Source organism: Cucurbita pepo, chromosome 5 (genome assembly GCF_057944985.1).
Source record: "Cucurbita pepo subsp. pepo isolate OVF chromosome 5, ASM5794498v1, whole genome shotgun sequence".
NCBI lineage: Eukaryota > Viridiplantae > Streptophyta > Magnoliopsida > Cucurbitales > Cucurbitaceae > Cucurbita > Cucurbita pepo.
In genome coordinates, this window is record NC_141802.1 from 4,979,022 (window position 1) to 4,995,148 (window position 16,127).

The window sequence follows — 16,127 nt, forward strand, 5'->3', positions numbered from 1 at the left end:
TTAGTCGTAAAGGGTTTTGTCTAGAAATATGGAGTGGATTTTGATGAGGTATTTGCACCTGTTGCAAGGCTTGAAACCGTGCGAGTCTTGATTGCTATAGCAGCACAGGAGAGTTGGGAGATTCATCATATGGATGTCAAGTCAGCATTTCTTAATGGTGAGTTGAAGGAAGAGGTTTATGTAGAACTACCAGAAGGATTTGCTGAGGAAGGTCGAGAAGGGAATGTTTTACGACTCAGGAAAGCATTGTATGGCTTACGTCAAGCACCTCGTGCCTGGAATGCAAAATTGGATAATTGCTTAAAGTCTCTTGGATTTCAAAAGTGTCCTTTAGAGCATGCTGTGTATACACGTTGGAAGGAAAATAAAATTCAGATAGTTGGAGTTTATGTTGATGATTTAATTATTGTCGGGTCAAGCAAGGATGATATTTTAACCTTCAAGCAACAAATGAAGAAGTTGTTTGAAATGAGTGACTTAGGATTGTTGTCTTATTATTTGGGAATAGAAGTTAAACAAGATGTTGATGGAATCAGGTTATCTCAGTCGAGTTATGCGGCAAAGCTTTTGGCAAAACTATGAATGATGGATTGTAATCCGTGTCATGTTCCTATGGAGCCGAAAACAAAACTAAGCAAAGTGAGTAATTGTACATCTGTTGATTCCACTCTTTGTAAGAGTATTCTCGGAAGTCTTTGTTCTTAGTGAACACACGACATGACTTATCATATTCCGTTGGAGTTATGAGTCGTTATATGGAAGCTCTGACTATGGTTCATATGGCAGCTGTGAAGCAGATACTCAGGTACATGAAAGGAACTATTGATATTGGATGTCATTATGTGAAGGCAAAGCAAGTAGAAAATCGCTTAATCGGATATAGTGATAGTGATCTTGCTGGAGATATAGATGATCGAAAGAGCACTACGGGGACATTGTTTTTCTTATATGGCAATCCAATTACATGGACTTCAAAGAAACAAAAAATGGTGGCACTTTTGTCCTGTGAAGCGGAGTATATTGCGGCGACGTCAGCTTCTTGTCAAGGAATATGGTGAGGACGTTTACTGAAGGAATTGCATGGGAAGGAAGTAAATCCAGTTCGTTTAAATATCGATAACAAGTTTGCTATAGCATTAGCAAAAAATCCAGTTCATCATGATCGCAGCAAACATATAGACATGAGGTTCCATTTCATTCGTGAATGTGTGCAAAAAGGAGAGATTGAAGTGGATCATGTAAAAACTGAGGATCAATTGGCTGATATACTTACGAAGCCATTAGGACGACAAAAATTTGTGGAGCTTCGAGAAAGAATTGGTTTGAAGAATGTAAGAATGTGAAGATCAAAATACAAGATTAAGGGGATGATTTGTTAGTTTATTTAATCTTGTATTAACCGAAATTCATTTGTATTTTAAATTATGTTAGTTTATTTGTGGCTAAGATCAAGGGAAGTTATTAGCAGTTATTAACGTGTGGCTAAGATTGTAAGAAGTTAGTTTTTCTTTCTGTCTATATATGTACTTTGTAACAAGTTGAATAAAAATAAGTAAGTTCGTTTTGTTTATTTTCTAAGTATTGTCTCTCTTAGAGAATAACGTTATTGTGCAAAAATTACTTTCTTGTATGTGTGTTTCTGTCATTTGGTATTAGAGCGTGGTTACATGCCAAAGATCATGCCGAGAAATACAATGACAACTTCTGGGCAGTCATGCCCGATCGTGAAACTATCTAATGAACGTCCAATGGCGCCTTGCTCCGACCTGAGCTATGCAACAACGAGATCCCCCTTGATCTTTGCTGGATGTGCTTGATGGTCCCCTATAATACGCTCACTTTGGGACGGACTACTCCAACTGTTCCAAGAGTTTCCGCTAGTTGAACCCCGTCCAGTAGACTCCCTGTTTTGCTCATCCCCTTCGTCATCTCTTTTATCGGGATACTATTACCTAGGTTCGTAAAGTTTGAGTGGATGGCGGAGCGTAGGTGGCGAGCAGTTATATGGATACGGTGCTTTACTCGTAGATGCTTCTCCAGCTCTCGCAAGAATTTTATGGGAGTTATCCCCGGAGGGACTTCCCGAATGATGGTACCAGGGAATTCTATCGTACTCCGTGCAACTATTGTTGTTATTCCTGCAAATTCTACCTAAAGGTTCAGGCCAAATTGTAGGAAGTAGGCGATACGTTTTTGTATTTCTATGAGAAGCTCTACGACACCCATGATCCCAGTAGTAAGTCGTCGGCATATCACGCGTAACAAATCCTTCTTAAGTAATGAGTTTTTAAGGAGGCCAGCTTACGGGCCAAACGTCTCTCTGACCTGATAACTAGTCTCGCCTTCTTGCCTAGCTCTATCAGCAGGCCTTTTCTTTTGCAATACTTAAAAGGTCTCTCATGGCCAATTTCTTATTACAGTGTTCTCGACCATAGAACTTGGCCTGAGGGGTCAACCCAGTGGCTTCTATGAGGAAGGCGGCGCAAAGGAGGCTTGAGGGCTTGTTAAGGAATGCGGCAAGGGCCGGGAGTAAATCGAAAGGCATTTTCTGGTCCCCCCTGAGCGGGTGGTGCTTGTGTGTGGGGTGTGCCACGACGAAACAAGGGAATGAAGGGCCGCTTTGCGTTGGAAGCTCTTTACCCTCCCCATAATGAGGGCTCTGTAGTCTTGGGGAGCGTTGAAGCCTGCTTCTTCTCCAGAGTTTGATTGGTCATCAATACGACCTATCCTTAATAGAACTGATCTAATTCTCTGAACAATCAGAATTTCGTACTTCTATCGGATCCTCCTTATCTCCTGATCGAGCTTGTGTAGGTAGATGTTGCGTGGTAGGGCTAATAGTAGTACACCGTGTGGTACGGAGTAGTAAGGGCCTTTCTCACCTCCTATGAGTTGTCCGACGGAAAAGACTTTCTAAATGGAGTAAAAGAACTTGGTATCGTCGATCTCTTCCTTCAGGATTGAGATGAGTCGATGTCGGTCGATGGTATGAAAACACTTCCTGATGTCGAATTCCAAAAACCAGCAAGAGGTGCCCCACTCATCTTTGATCCGTCTTAGGGTCGAGTGGCGGCCTTTCCCCGAGTGGAAGTGCGATGTGTCTGGAAACTTGGGATCGTAAATGGATTCGAGTACCATTCTGATCACCTCTTTCATGATCTTTTCTATAGGCCGAACTAGTGTGAGCGGTCTAAACTTTGACCCTGATTTCTTTCTTTCTTCATATTGTAAAGGGGAGCAAAGCCCCTTTTTGCTTCCTCTATTGATAGATCAAGGACCATCCTACTGTCATTTCAGTGACTTATAGAGCTTCCCTCAGCTCAGTCTTTTTGGTTCTTGAGAATGGTCGCCACCTCCCAGGACCAGAATGATTATCCCTGCTCGATAGGTCTACATCCATCCCTAAATGTCGTTAAGTACTATTCACTTTCCCGCCATTCTTGTAACCGTCTGTAATCCACGCAGGTGTGTCTGCACCCCCTTGAGTGGACGAGAAAGAAGGGAGATTTCTTGGAGCAACCCCCTAGATTCTAGACCTAGGAGTCAACTTTCCCGTATGAGCATTTGATACATGTATTAGTCCGTGGAAGAGTGAAAGGGTAACCACTACTGAGGATCTCCCCCCTAATCCTAGATAGGTCGTCTGAGGGTTCGCCGCAGTTCATTGCTATGCTTACACACTAGGCTATCCTTCTCCGAAAGCTCTGAGGTACCACCTACCACTAGTCTTCGGCTGGAGGGGTTTATTTCACAAAAACGCCGAGACGCAGGCCCCTAAAGAAGGAAGCCCAACAAGTCTCAGATGCAAAGCCCTGCACCTCATTAAGATCATATTGGCGTCCTCTCCCAAAAAAGAAAAAAAAAAAAGAAGGCAGACCCCATTGAATATGAGAGTGAGGTACAACAACACCATTTCTGTCCACCGCCCTTCTCACAAAGCTGTACGTAGACGTTACCGCTCATACAGCTCCTAGCCAACAAGCAGTTAGCTTTACTTTACAAATAATGGAAGTGAAAATGAATCAACATCAAATAGAAGAATTCATTTTTTCTTTTCAGCAAGCGTCATGTCAGATCCGGGGCATCCTTTTCACAAAAACCTATGGATCCCCCCTCCTATCAGCACCTTGTGATGTTTTCAAAGATCATTACAAGCCCTCTCCCTATTGGTAAACCAGCTTCGTTCCTCTCCCTATTGGTCGATAATCTTTTCTTTCCTCTCCATCAATGTTTTTGTAGATTTAGAAAATTATATGGTGGATCAGGACGAGAATGAATTCGGGAGTCCATGACATACTCATCCTGGAGCTTCTAGGAAGAGTTTATATATATATCTCGAGAGGTGAGGAGAGGGAGGAAGTAGCTCGACTTAAAGAGGAGAGGGTAACCCCCTTCTTGACCGATTTCTCGGAATCAGGGAAGATCTCTCATCTGATGACCTTGAGCAAGAAGAAGTTGCTCTCGATGTGAGATCCGCGGAAAAAGAAAGAAAAGGAATTGGATGCCCTAGAGCAGCAACCCTCGGATAAGCCTTAAAAAAAACACACACACCTCTTTGTAACTAAAGCTAGACACAAACAAAAGAAAGAAGAAAAGGGCCATGATGATGATCCTATCTTCGTTTTCGCCCAGATGATGCGCTCCTAGCTCGCGGAGCTACATATTAGAAAAAGAAAAAGAATCTCTGTATTACTTTGATTAGAGAATCCTTGGTTTGACCGACGGACTACGTGGAAAATATGAGATCTAGGCAAGCCGCTACATCTTTTCCCCTTGCCCTTGAACGATTGAAGAACTACTAAGATTCTCTTAGATAACGGTCACATCTATGGTCAATCAATAGGTCTGCGGATTTATTCTTCTATACGATAAATCGCCATCTCGTAGTACCACCATGACACCAATTCTCATTCTTTTTCCGAGCCCCCTCTTCCGGCCGTGACTTCGACTTTGAGTATGATGAATCAGTGGAAAGATCTTTATAGAAGTTCCCTGTCCGATCCAACCAAAGAGTTAGTATCTAAAAAATCATATATATATAAAGGGGTAGAACTGTGAGTTTTTTCAGAAAAGACTTGATGCCCCCTTATCCGAATCCCGCGAGTGACTAAGCGCGAGACGAGCCATAATATAAGGGGCAAATCGACTACAACTCATCTATAAAGAATTCTTTTTTTGGTATATTTGCATCAGGCTTTTATCGTACTAGTAAGAAGGTGTTCCCAAAAGGGGACGAATTCTATCTAAGATCTTGTGTGCTGGCTTAGTAGCGCGTAAACAAAACACGTAGCCTAAGCGGAACTCAATATTCAACCAACCTATGGTCGATCCATTTATTCTTTCAACTTACTATCAATCAACCATGCCTTAGGTTCTCATTGCGGGAGATGTTGGAATGTGCCCTGTGAATGCGCGTACAAGTAGGGTCATTATTCACCTACTACTAAGTTAGGGCGGAGAGTGGATGTTAGATTATATGAGTCGGGTATGCTGGACTTGGGTTCTGTAAAAATATCTACGAATTCTTCTTTGCAAGAGATATCCTTGGGTGGTTTAGTGATGTCTCCGACAGCCTTGCTGGGATCTCCAGATCGAATAATTAGTTTACAAGATGCTCTTAGGGGTCTTCTTTTCTCGGATTTCGGCTTTTGACTTTGATAAAAGTCTTTGACCTACTCTCTGAGAAGAGATGCGTGCTTTATACAGGTAGTGAGGTCACGTATACTCAAGGGATGCCTGTTTTTTTTGGAGTAATGCTCTATCCACTCCAATTCCATTGCGCATACAAATCAATCGACGATCTAAGTCGTTGTTTAGTAAACTATTATACTTCTCGCATGCAGTGTCTGAGTCTTTCCCATTTAAGGAATATGGAGGAGGTATGTGTCCTCTCGCTTGCCTTTGTTAGAAAACACTCATACAACTAAGAGAAGAACCAACTTACTCATCTTATTCAACTTGTTACGTAGTACATATATAGACAGAATTGCCACACATTAATAACTGCCAATAACTTCCCTTAACCGCTAATAACTTCCCCTAATAACTTCCCTTAACCGCTAAACTTCCCTTAACTGCTAAACTTCCCTTAACTGACAAAATTTGAAATACAAACAGTAAATACAAATGAATTACGGTTAATACAAGATTAAATAAACTAACAAATCATCCCCTTAATCTTGTATTTCGATCTTCACATTCTTACATTTTTCAATCCAATTCTTTCAGTAAACGTCCTAACCATATTCCTTGACAAGCAGCTGACGTCGCCACAATATACTCCGCTTCACAGGATGAAAGTGCCACCATCTTTTGTTTCTTTGAAGTCCATGTAATTGGATTCCCATGCAATTGTTTCTTTCTGCTTGCTTTGCCTTCACACAATGACATCCAATATCAATAGTTCCTTTCACCAGTTTGATTACTTGTTCAACGCTGCCGCTACCGCCATTATCGCCGCCTTCCTTCTTCTCTATCTTTGTTTCAATGGGAAACTGCTTTTCATCGACAGTTTTAATTACCTGTTCTACTTGTCCAGCCAATGGCTTTTCCTCAACAGGTTTAATTACCTGTTCTACTTGTTCGGCTAACTGCTGTTCCACGACAGGTTTAGTTCCCTGTGCTACTTCAATTGCACTACCGGAAACAATGGCCTCCTTCTCCTTCTCCTTCTCCTTCTCTACTTTCGTTTCTTCGGCGACCTATTTTTCAATAGCACCGCCATTGTTTCAGTCCTCCTTCTCCTTCTTCTTGCCGTCACAGGTGACCTCCTTCTCTTTTATCTCCTCTGCTTTCGCTACCTCCGTTGCCACATTCTGGACCTCCGCCACAATGCCATTGCTCTTCTCCTCGGATTCAAACTTCACAGCGCTAACGATTTTCTTGCCATCAATCATCTTCTCTGTTTTTTTCACAGACGCAGCCTTCACATCTCCACGTCCTTTTATACAAGTGATCCATCTCCGAACTTCACAGTGCCGGTCACTGACTCGTTCAATTTCGAGAACCAACTTCGACAACAAGTCATATGATTGTTGGCTCCCGTATCTAGGAACCAAGTGTTGTTTTTCTTCCAGGACAACCTTCTCTTCATTAAGAGCCATCTCTGTCAACTCTGGTGAACCGAGAGTTCGGACTTCACAAACTTGTGTTGTAAGTAAGGCTGGCTCATCCTCATCACTTTGCGTCTCAGCCAAGTGCACCTGATCCTCCCATTTCTTCGATCTACAGTCGGATGCATAATGGCCAATCTTTTGACATTTATAACACTTCACCTTACGACATTCTGAGGCATAGTTGCCAAGGCCTTGACAATTTTAGCATCTTACCTTGCTCTTGTCAGCCTTCTTCTCTTAATGAAACGAGTCGTTTCCACGTCCATGACCTCTCCCTCTCCAGCGACCATTGCGACCTCGCCCTCAGCTATGGCCTCCATTGTCGCTACGTTCTTTTGCTTTCCATTCTCCTTGAGTCAATAAGACATGCTCAGCATTCTCTTTGTTGCCACCGATCCGTTCCTCGTATGCTTTAAGACGCCCGATGACTTCCTCCATGGTCATCACCTTTAAATTGACAAATTGCTCTATTGCCGATGCGATATGAAGAAACTTAGAAGGTACTGAGCGGAGAAATTTTTTCACCAAGTATGCCTCTTCAAACTTGTCTCCAAAAGTACGTATTTTATTAACAACTCCTATCAACCTTGCGGCATAATCATCAATAGTCTCGGACTCCTTCATATTCATAATTTCGAACTCAGTCTTCAGAGTTTGGATCTTTGCCTCCTTTACACGTTCAGCACCGACATGAATAGTTTTTAACGTCTGCCATGCTTTCTTTGCTGTCTCTTTCTCTGCTAACAAAAACAACATCTCCTCAGGGATTGCTTGATAGATAGCTGCTAAGGCCATTTGATCCTTCCTTTCATCAAGACTATCCAGAGACTCAATTGATTCGATTGTGTCCCACACCCCTTGAGCACGCAAATAGACCTTCATCTTCATAGCCCATTATGAGTAGTTGGTTCTCGATAACGTCGGGTATTGGAGTGATACCAGACCTTCCTTGTTGCAGACTTCGACGGCATGATCTTTGGCATGTAACCACGCTCTAATACCAAATGTCAGAAAACACTCATACAACTAAGAGAAGAACCAACTTACTCATCTTATTCAACTTGTTACACAATACATATATAGACAGCATGACCACACATTAATAACTGCCAATAACTTCCCTTAACTGCTGATAACTTCCCCTAATAACTTCCCTTAACCGCTAAACTTCCCTTAACTGACATAATTTGAAATACAAACAGTAAATACAAATGAATTACGATTAATACAATATTAAATAAACTAACAACCTTGACCAATCACAGATCAGCCCGACTAACAGTCGCTTTGATCCGTTAGACATCAGCTCAAAAGTACCCTTTCCATTATTATGATAGCGGTGGACGGTAGGGCTAAAACGGGCATAATTGCTGGAATAGCTAAAAGTGGGCCGAATCTCTTCCATAAAGATATATATGGATATTCGGCCTTTAATGAGATAGTCGATGTTTGTTACTCAAGTTGGCAAAAAACAAGACTAAGGTCGATAGGGGCATTACTGGTAATTACTAAGGTGCTTTCTTCAGTATTAACCATCGGCTAGCGCTCATCTCCAGCTCTATTTCTAGCCTTTCATTTCATATACCATTCCCGTATGTCATACCTCTTATTCTTTCTTGCTATACGTCTAAGCCTTCTTCCATCGGTAGTTGGAAGCAGAACTAAGACTTGATGTAACTAAAGGAAAGAAAGGGGATATAGATACGATAGGAGGCAACAATTAAACAGTTAAGCGAAGGCTCTCTCTCTCTTGTGTAAGGGTTTTGTGTAAAGCCTTTCCGCCCATTATTTATCTTCATTCTAAGTAAGCAGGTCGAAAGTTGTTGAGGTGATAGCAATAATAAGCGGGGAAGTTGAAGCAAGAGGGCTTCAAAGAACTTTTGTATAATCAAACTTTCATTTCATTGGTCTCTAAGGCAAAGTCTCGCTTAATCGTTCATTTCTCTTTTCTTCTTTCTTCAACCGGTCATATATGATCTGTAGCTGGTAGCGACATGAGAAAAAGGTACGGAATGGTTTTCTTTGCTAAATTGTGAGTTTCATGGGGTCGGATGGGTCAAGTACGGCCTCTAAAAACATGTGAGTTTCACCATTTTTAGTAGTCTCTCTCCTTCCCGGCCTACTATCGTCAATGGTCCGCTTCCTTTAATGAGAGTTGGTGTTTCGATCCAAGAAAAATGTCTGTTGTCCTTTACTTGTTTAATGGCATTTGTTTGAGGGCATCTAGAATTGTCTCTTTCGATATTCACTCTTGTAAACGGTCGCAAAGGCTCATTTGTCTACGACCCTTCTTTTATTCATTCAATATCTCAGTTATCTTTTTAGCGAATATCTCCCATGCTTGGTTAATCGATTGAAGTACAGGTGCTTCGGTTAGCATGCATGACTATGTGCTATTGAGGTGCTAAAGAAATAGAAGCTTTTTATGCTAAAATTACATCAGCAGGATCAAGAAGTCCTCAATCTGTCAATACAATCAATACCGCTTCCCTTCTTTTATTCAAGATAGCTGCTTTGATTTTATTCGCGGGGGGGGGGGGGGGGGGGGGGGGGGGGGGGGGCGAATACCTTGCTTGAAAGATATGCTACTTATCGCTCTTCTATCTGTCATCTGCCAACAGGTATCGGTCGCATCTGGTCAATCAGTACACAAGATATCTGTCTGTAAATAAATCGAGATCTTTTTCGTTATGAGTAGTAAGTATTGCTTATTAGAAACGAACTGAAAGACTATATCTGGGCTAGCTCGACTTCACCCCTACCAAGGCCTAAGCCCTTGGGGAGGAGGTGAGCGTTAATACAGTTTCACACTATTCAATAAAAAAGAGTCTTAGCAATAAGGAGACTGTATAAAAATTATACAACAAGAAATAAGCAGAAATAAGTGCATAACGGTCAAAATGAGAATGAAATTGATAAGAATTGTTTTTGAATTAAGACTGAATGTGATAAGAGAAATCGCCTCCTCATTTTTTGGCATTACAGATGAATAGTTATAAAAAAGTATATTAAAGGAAACACAACTTCTTTGATGAGGTTTGTTGAAAGGTGGAATTCCACGGATATAAAAAATTGAAGACTGGTCTTGGTTAACAAGCTTCAACCATGTCTGATACCAACTGCAACAAAGACCCCATACTAACAACCATTTGAAGTAATGTTTGTGGCCTCTCCTGAGCAAGTCTTAGTTAAATTGGGTTGGGTCATATACAGTGCATCATCAAGACTGCGACGATCTCCACCGAGATTCAATATTTCTTCAGATTCATAAGTAAAACAGGTCAAATGCCCACTCTTGGTTTACTCACCGGTAACACAGAGTGGTGCTTCACCTCTAATCATCCTTCCAACTTCCTTCATCGACACTCACTTTTTTTGTCTGATGCACACAAGAAATTCCCATCATCAGTATCCTTTCCATTTCCACCCCTTCAAACTTCCCCATCAACCAATCACCTCAATTAGTTTCCCCTTTTTTCATAGGTCCCAGACCCAGACCCAGTCAACAACAATAATTCCATTATAATCAAGAGGCCTTCTCCCTATTGCCACCTCTAACACTACCACACCAAAGCTGTAAACATCTGTCTTCTCAGTGCCACCTCTAACACTACCACACCAAAGCTGTAAACATCTATCTTCTCAGTGGGAATACCCGAATAAAGATACTCAGGTGCAAGATATCCCATTGTTCCTGCCGGTATAGTAGCTTCTCTTGTATTCGAACAGCGTTCCTAAACTTCTGCCAAACCCAAATCCCCAAGCTTAGCATTGAACTCCACATCAAGCAATCTATTGCAAGTCTGAACATTTCTTTGAATTATTTTGCCTTTCACATTCTTCATTCAGACAAGTCAGAGCGGAAGCAACCCCCAAAATGATATTCAATCTTTGCTTCCATGACAGGACTCTCGTCGAATTGGAGTTTCTGTGGGGTATATTCCAGGGCTAACTCTGTATCTTCACAGCACCATCCTTGAAGTTGAACCAAGTCCTTGTGCCGTAAACAACCTAGCATTGTTTCAAACTCTGTGGTGAAAGGATTGCGCACGCAATCCATTCCATTGGCCCTCTCAAACCTTTTAATAGCCACTTCTCCACCAGATGGAAGAAACCCCTTCTAGTCGCTGATGCCCCTGAACTAACAATTCTGTTTCGATCGAACCCCCTTTTTCTATTAAGTCGGAGGTCTTCGTAAACATGTTAAAGGGCTAATCTTATCCCCGCAAGTGACATGAGGGTACTCTACTCGTTTGAACTCTACATGTGAGGCCTTCTCTCTTTCTTCTGACCATCAGTCTTTTCTTCCTTATCAGGAAGAGATAGTAGCAAGAATTTCAAATATGAAGAAGAAGAATGCAGCTAAACCTCCCAATCCAAGAGCCATATCTACTGCCTTTTTTCTTCTTTCATGAGGATCAAAGGGAAAGGGGTAATAATTGATGCTTTCATCCTTAGAATAGCACAAAAAAGGGTCTCCTTCTTGGTATCCATGGAATCACCGAGAGAAGAAACCCAAAGGTCTTGAATTGCCACCAATCAACAATGTGAACTGTTGAGCCCTATCTGTTAGAGGCAGAGAAACCAAAATGCATTCAATCTTTTAATTGCTTGGAGAGGTAAATTGGGGAAGAAGAGGACTTGGAGGCCTAATCGGCGAGTACTTGATTCAAATCGTTATCTGTCTACCACTGGTCAAATAAATGCCTGTTGACTTCTGACAATCACGAGGAAATCGTCGATGGAATAAAAACGACCGAAGGAAATTTGTTGAAAGAAAAAAAAATAACGGAACAATAATAGAGAGAGAAAGTATGCGCTGAAGACCCGATGCTGTTTGTCATTCAATTAGCATATTTAAATAACAACATATCCTAAAAATAGAAAAGAAAATGACAACTAAATTAATGCCCTCCCTCTCGACGTGTCTATTCCACTCAGAGATTACTTTAACAACAAAATAGAAAGGTTTATCTAACAATCTCCTCCTAAAGCCCTATCGTATATCTACTTACTGTTTAAACTCCAATCTTCGAGCTCGCTTGTTGCCAGTCCAGGTTGTTCACCTCCTCCTAGTAGGTTTTCAATCTTCTAGTACCTGGCCACTAGACCATCATCGTGATCGGCATCCAGCGTCGAATTCGCAGTATGAGGTGTTGCGAACGTCACTGAATAAGGGGGTGTAGCCAGAGTTGTGGTCGGGGTTGGCGTAGGCGTGCCCGGCGCAGCTGCTGGCGGCGGTGACGGTTCCTGATGCTGTGCTCCTTCTTCTCCTGGCTCGTTGACGAGGTACTCCACCGTGAATTGATTTGGGTTTTGGTCTACCTCGGTCACATCATTCCACTACGAAGGTGGTCTTGTCAAAGATGACGTCGTGCGACACGTGAGATCATCCCTCTGCAGGATCATAAAATTTTTAGGCCTTGCTTCCGGGATCGTAGCTGATGAAGATGACCTTCAACCCTCTAGGATCGAGCTTGGTGAGGTGGGGACGTGCGTCCTTCATGTATCTGACATAGCCAAAGACTCGGAGATGACGTACCACTGACTTCTTGTTGTACCAAGCCACGTGTGGCGTCTTCCCATCGAGGCTTCGTGTTGTCGACCGATTGAGGAGGTAGACGACCGTCATTACCGCCTCTCCCCAGAACCTCCCGGGCATCCTGGCCGTCATCAACAATGACCTTGCTGTCCCGACGATGGTCTGATTTTGGCGCTCCACCACCCCGTTCTGCTGCTGGGAGTAGGGCGTCGTTAGGTGCTGTTGTATGCCAAGCTTGTCGCAATACTTACCGAAGCTCGTCGTGGTGAATTCTTCTCCTTAGTCTGTGTGCAACACTCGTATCTTCTTCCTGCATTCGGCCTCTGCTCACGCTTGAATGTACTTAATCGCCTCTGCCGCCTCACTTTTCGCTTGTAGCAAGATTAGCCACATGAAGCGGCTTTTGTCATTGATCAGCAGAAGGAAGAGGGTCTTGCCGCCTGGGGTCATCGACTTGATGGGTCTGCAGATATCACCGTGCTTGAGCTCCAATGGCTCACCGGTGCGGTAGGATCCCTTTGATGGAAAGGGGGTGCGCCTCTGCGCCTTTTATTGCCGGCAAACTGTGCACCATCTCCTCCTTGTGTAATTTTTGTAGGGTAGGAAAGTGTAGGTGCCCATACCTTACGTGCCACCTCCAAGATACTTCTTCGATCCTGGCCGAGAGGCTGACTGGTTGTTATATCTCCAACTCCAGGATGTAAAGGGGGTTTGCCTTTACATCCTCGGATTGGGCCACATGGACTTTTTCCTTGAGCTTGCTCCAACAATTCTTGCTCAGGTGGCTTTTTTTTCCGCAGTTCAAGCACTGGATCGGCCCGCCATTAGTCGACTTCTTCTTTTGATCCCCTTCTTTCCCGCACGTGTGCTTGCGAGATTTCCATGGCTTTTTACCGCCTTTGCGGCTAGAGGACCCGTTGCTCTCACCGGTGTTGTCGCAGAGTTTTAGGCGTGCAAGCCATTCCTCCTTAGTGAGGAGTAGAGGTCACCTCTTCCACCGTTAGGTCGTTCACATCAAGTAATATCTTGATTGAAATCGCAACTTGCTCGAGGTGATCTAGGGTGACCTGTAGCATCTTCTTCACGATTTCTATCTCACTGATTCTCCCACCGAGAGTGGTGATGCTATTGGCAAGCCCCATGATCCGCATTGAAAAGTCATCCACGGATTTGTCGTCCATAAAGCGGATCTCCAAGAGCTCTTCTGCAGCTGCTCGATGTTGGATTCCTGCACTCGCTGCACACCAACCCGACAGGATTTGATACCCTCCCAGGCCGATTGCGCGGTGCACTTGGTGGAGAGAGATGCCAACATCTCTGGGGTCACAGACTATAATATGGCAGAAAATGCCAGCCGATCCTTCTGGTACTCGATCGTTTCTCTTTCCCCTGGCTCTACGACATGCCACTACCTTAGCGCTTGTAGGTTGACATGCATCAACAAGGCCCACTCATTGTAGTTGGACCTCGTCAGCATCGGGGTACTGTAGAAAGGCAGTCGTCTCCTTGATCACCTGCTCGACGACAACTCAACATCCCTCTTTGTGGCGCATCAACAAGGCCCACTCATTGTAGTTGGACCTCGTCAGTATCGGGTACTGCATGGAGGCAGTCGTCTCCCTGATCACCCGCTCGATGACAACTCGACGTCCGTCTTCACTATGTCGGCCCTCTTAATGGCGGTGATGGAGAAGCCAGCACTTGGCGACAGCGTGGAGGAGTGAGCGAGCCTGCTCGGAATGGACCCCACGATGTGTATATTTTCGCGCTTTGCATTTTCTTCTACTTGAGAACCTGAGACCTGTGTGTTGTTAGGTCGACGTTCTAACCAATTGAGCTATTCAACTTGGTTTTTGATAAAGTTGGCTCCTCCGCAATGATATACCACTGGTTGATTAAACCAGGCTCTGATACCATTTGTTGGCTTTTGACAATCGCGAGGAAATCGTCGATGGAATAAAAACGGCTGAAGGAAATTTGTTGGAAGAAAAAAATAACGGAAAAATAACAGAGAGAGAAAGTATGTGCTAAAGACCCGATGCTGTTTGTCATTCAATTAGCATATATAAATAACAACATATCCTAAAAATAGAAAAGAAAATAGCAACTGAATTAATGCCCTCCCTCTCGACGTGGCTATTCCACTCACTTAATTTGTGACTTAATCTAAGAAATAGGGATCACTTTAACAAAAAAAAAAAAAAAAAAAAAAAACAGGAAAGGTTTAACTAAACAATCGGGATTTATCTAACAATCCCCATTTCAACAACATTAACGGAAGCCAAAGATACTCGCTTATATACCAAGATGATTTCCATTGATGTCAATAAGTGAAGGGTCAAACTGGTATCAAATTCCATAGCGATGAATGAACCTTCTCCATCTAAGGATAGTTCTGGGAGACCCATATATCTGGGAAAGAATCCGCATTAGAGGTGATCAGAAAGGCAATCCCATCTACAGAAGGACACAATGGGGAAGAAAGATTTGAGAAGGAGAAATGGCATGAGAAATATACGATAGAGTTCATCTCGGAATCAAGAAACCGAATAGGGTATACATAAAAAGCTTTGCCCACGCCTGAAGTAGAGGAAGAAAAAGAAGAGAGGGACTGATTGAGTGAGACTAATGACTTTCTTTTTGAAGTAAGCATCACCAAAGAGGGTGACATTCTTTGCAGGCAAGAAATGTGTACAAAGCGTGGGAATACTGAAGATGAAAAAGAGAAAGAAATGGCTCCAGAAGAGTCAAACAGCAAGAGAATGCATTAGAGAGTCACAAATAGGAAAGATCACTGGGTAGAGACTACGAATTAGACAAAGAGAGCTCCTTTGGCTGAGAAATTTGTAGAAGATCAAGAGTCAAGATATTTTATGGCCTCTTTGATTGGGTCAATCTTCTTTCTCTTGGAAGTTTAACAACTTGTTTACATATGGCCTCCTCGTTTTTAGACATTATCACTTTGGAGTTGTTTATCCATGGACACCCCTAGGCTCTGCTCTCGCTTGTTTTCATGTACACGTCTTACCTCTTCCCTACAACCCATGACATACCCTGCTTTCTATGCCATGCTTCCTCCAATACTGGAACAGGGCCTTTCCTTTACTTTAAGCTTAGGCTGACCTGCTTCCGTAGCTGTCCTTCCTTGTTAAAATAACACTCACTAATATGTGAAGTAATCTCACACTTACTAACAATCGAACGCTCCGATACCGCTCTACAAAAATACTACCCGCGTACTTGTGAAGGAGATGTTGAGAGGGGAGAGACAAGGAGACAAGGAGACAAAGTATTCTAAAAAAACCTTTTTCTATTGCACTGTACGTCTTTAACTCTGTATTTCCTTTAGCTCTTTTTCTCTGCTTTTATAATGAAAAGCAAACTAATTTATAAGCTTTCTAAAAACTAAATATTGCCATGAGAATGCCACCCTTCTGTTGGGTTTTATGTCCTAAAACTCATAGTTTGTA

The 16,127-nt window shown here is 42.8% G+C and overlaps 3 pseudogenes; 1 reads left to right on the forward strand and 2 right to left on the reverse strand.

The window, feature by feature from the left end:
- Positions 1-2,213: 2,213 nt before the first annotated feature.
- On the reverse strand, positions 2,214-3,044 carry LOC147792649 (uncharacterized; annotated as a pseudogene).
- A 362-nt stretch (positions 3,045-3,406) lies between these two features.
- LOC147792650 (uncharacterized) lies at positions 3,407-4,529 on the forward strand (annotated as a pseudogene).
- Positions 4,530-10,415: 5,886 nt separating this feature from the next.
- On the reverse strand, positions 10,416-12,747 carry LOC147792651 (L-type lectin-domain containing receptor kinase S.6-like; annotated as a pseudogene).
- Between the last annotated feature and the right edge of the window lie 3,380 nt (positions 12,748-16,127).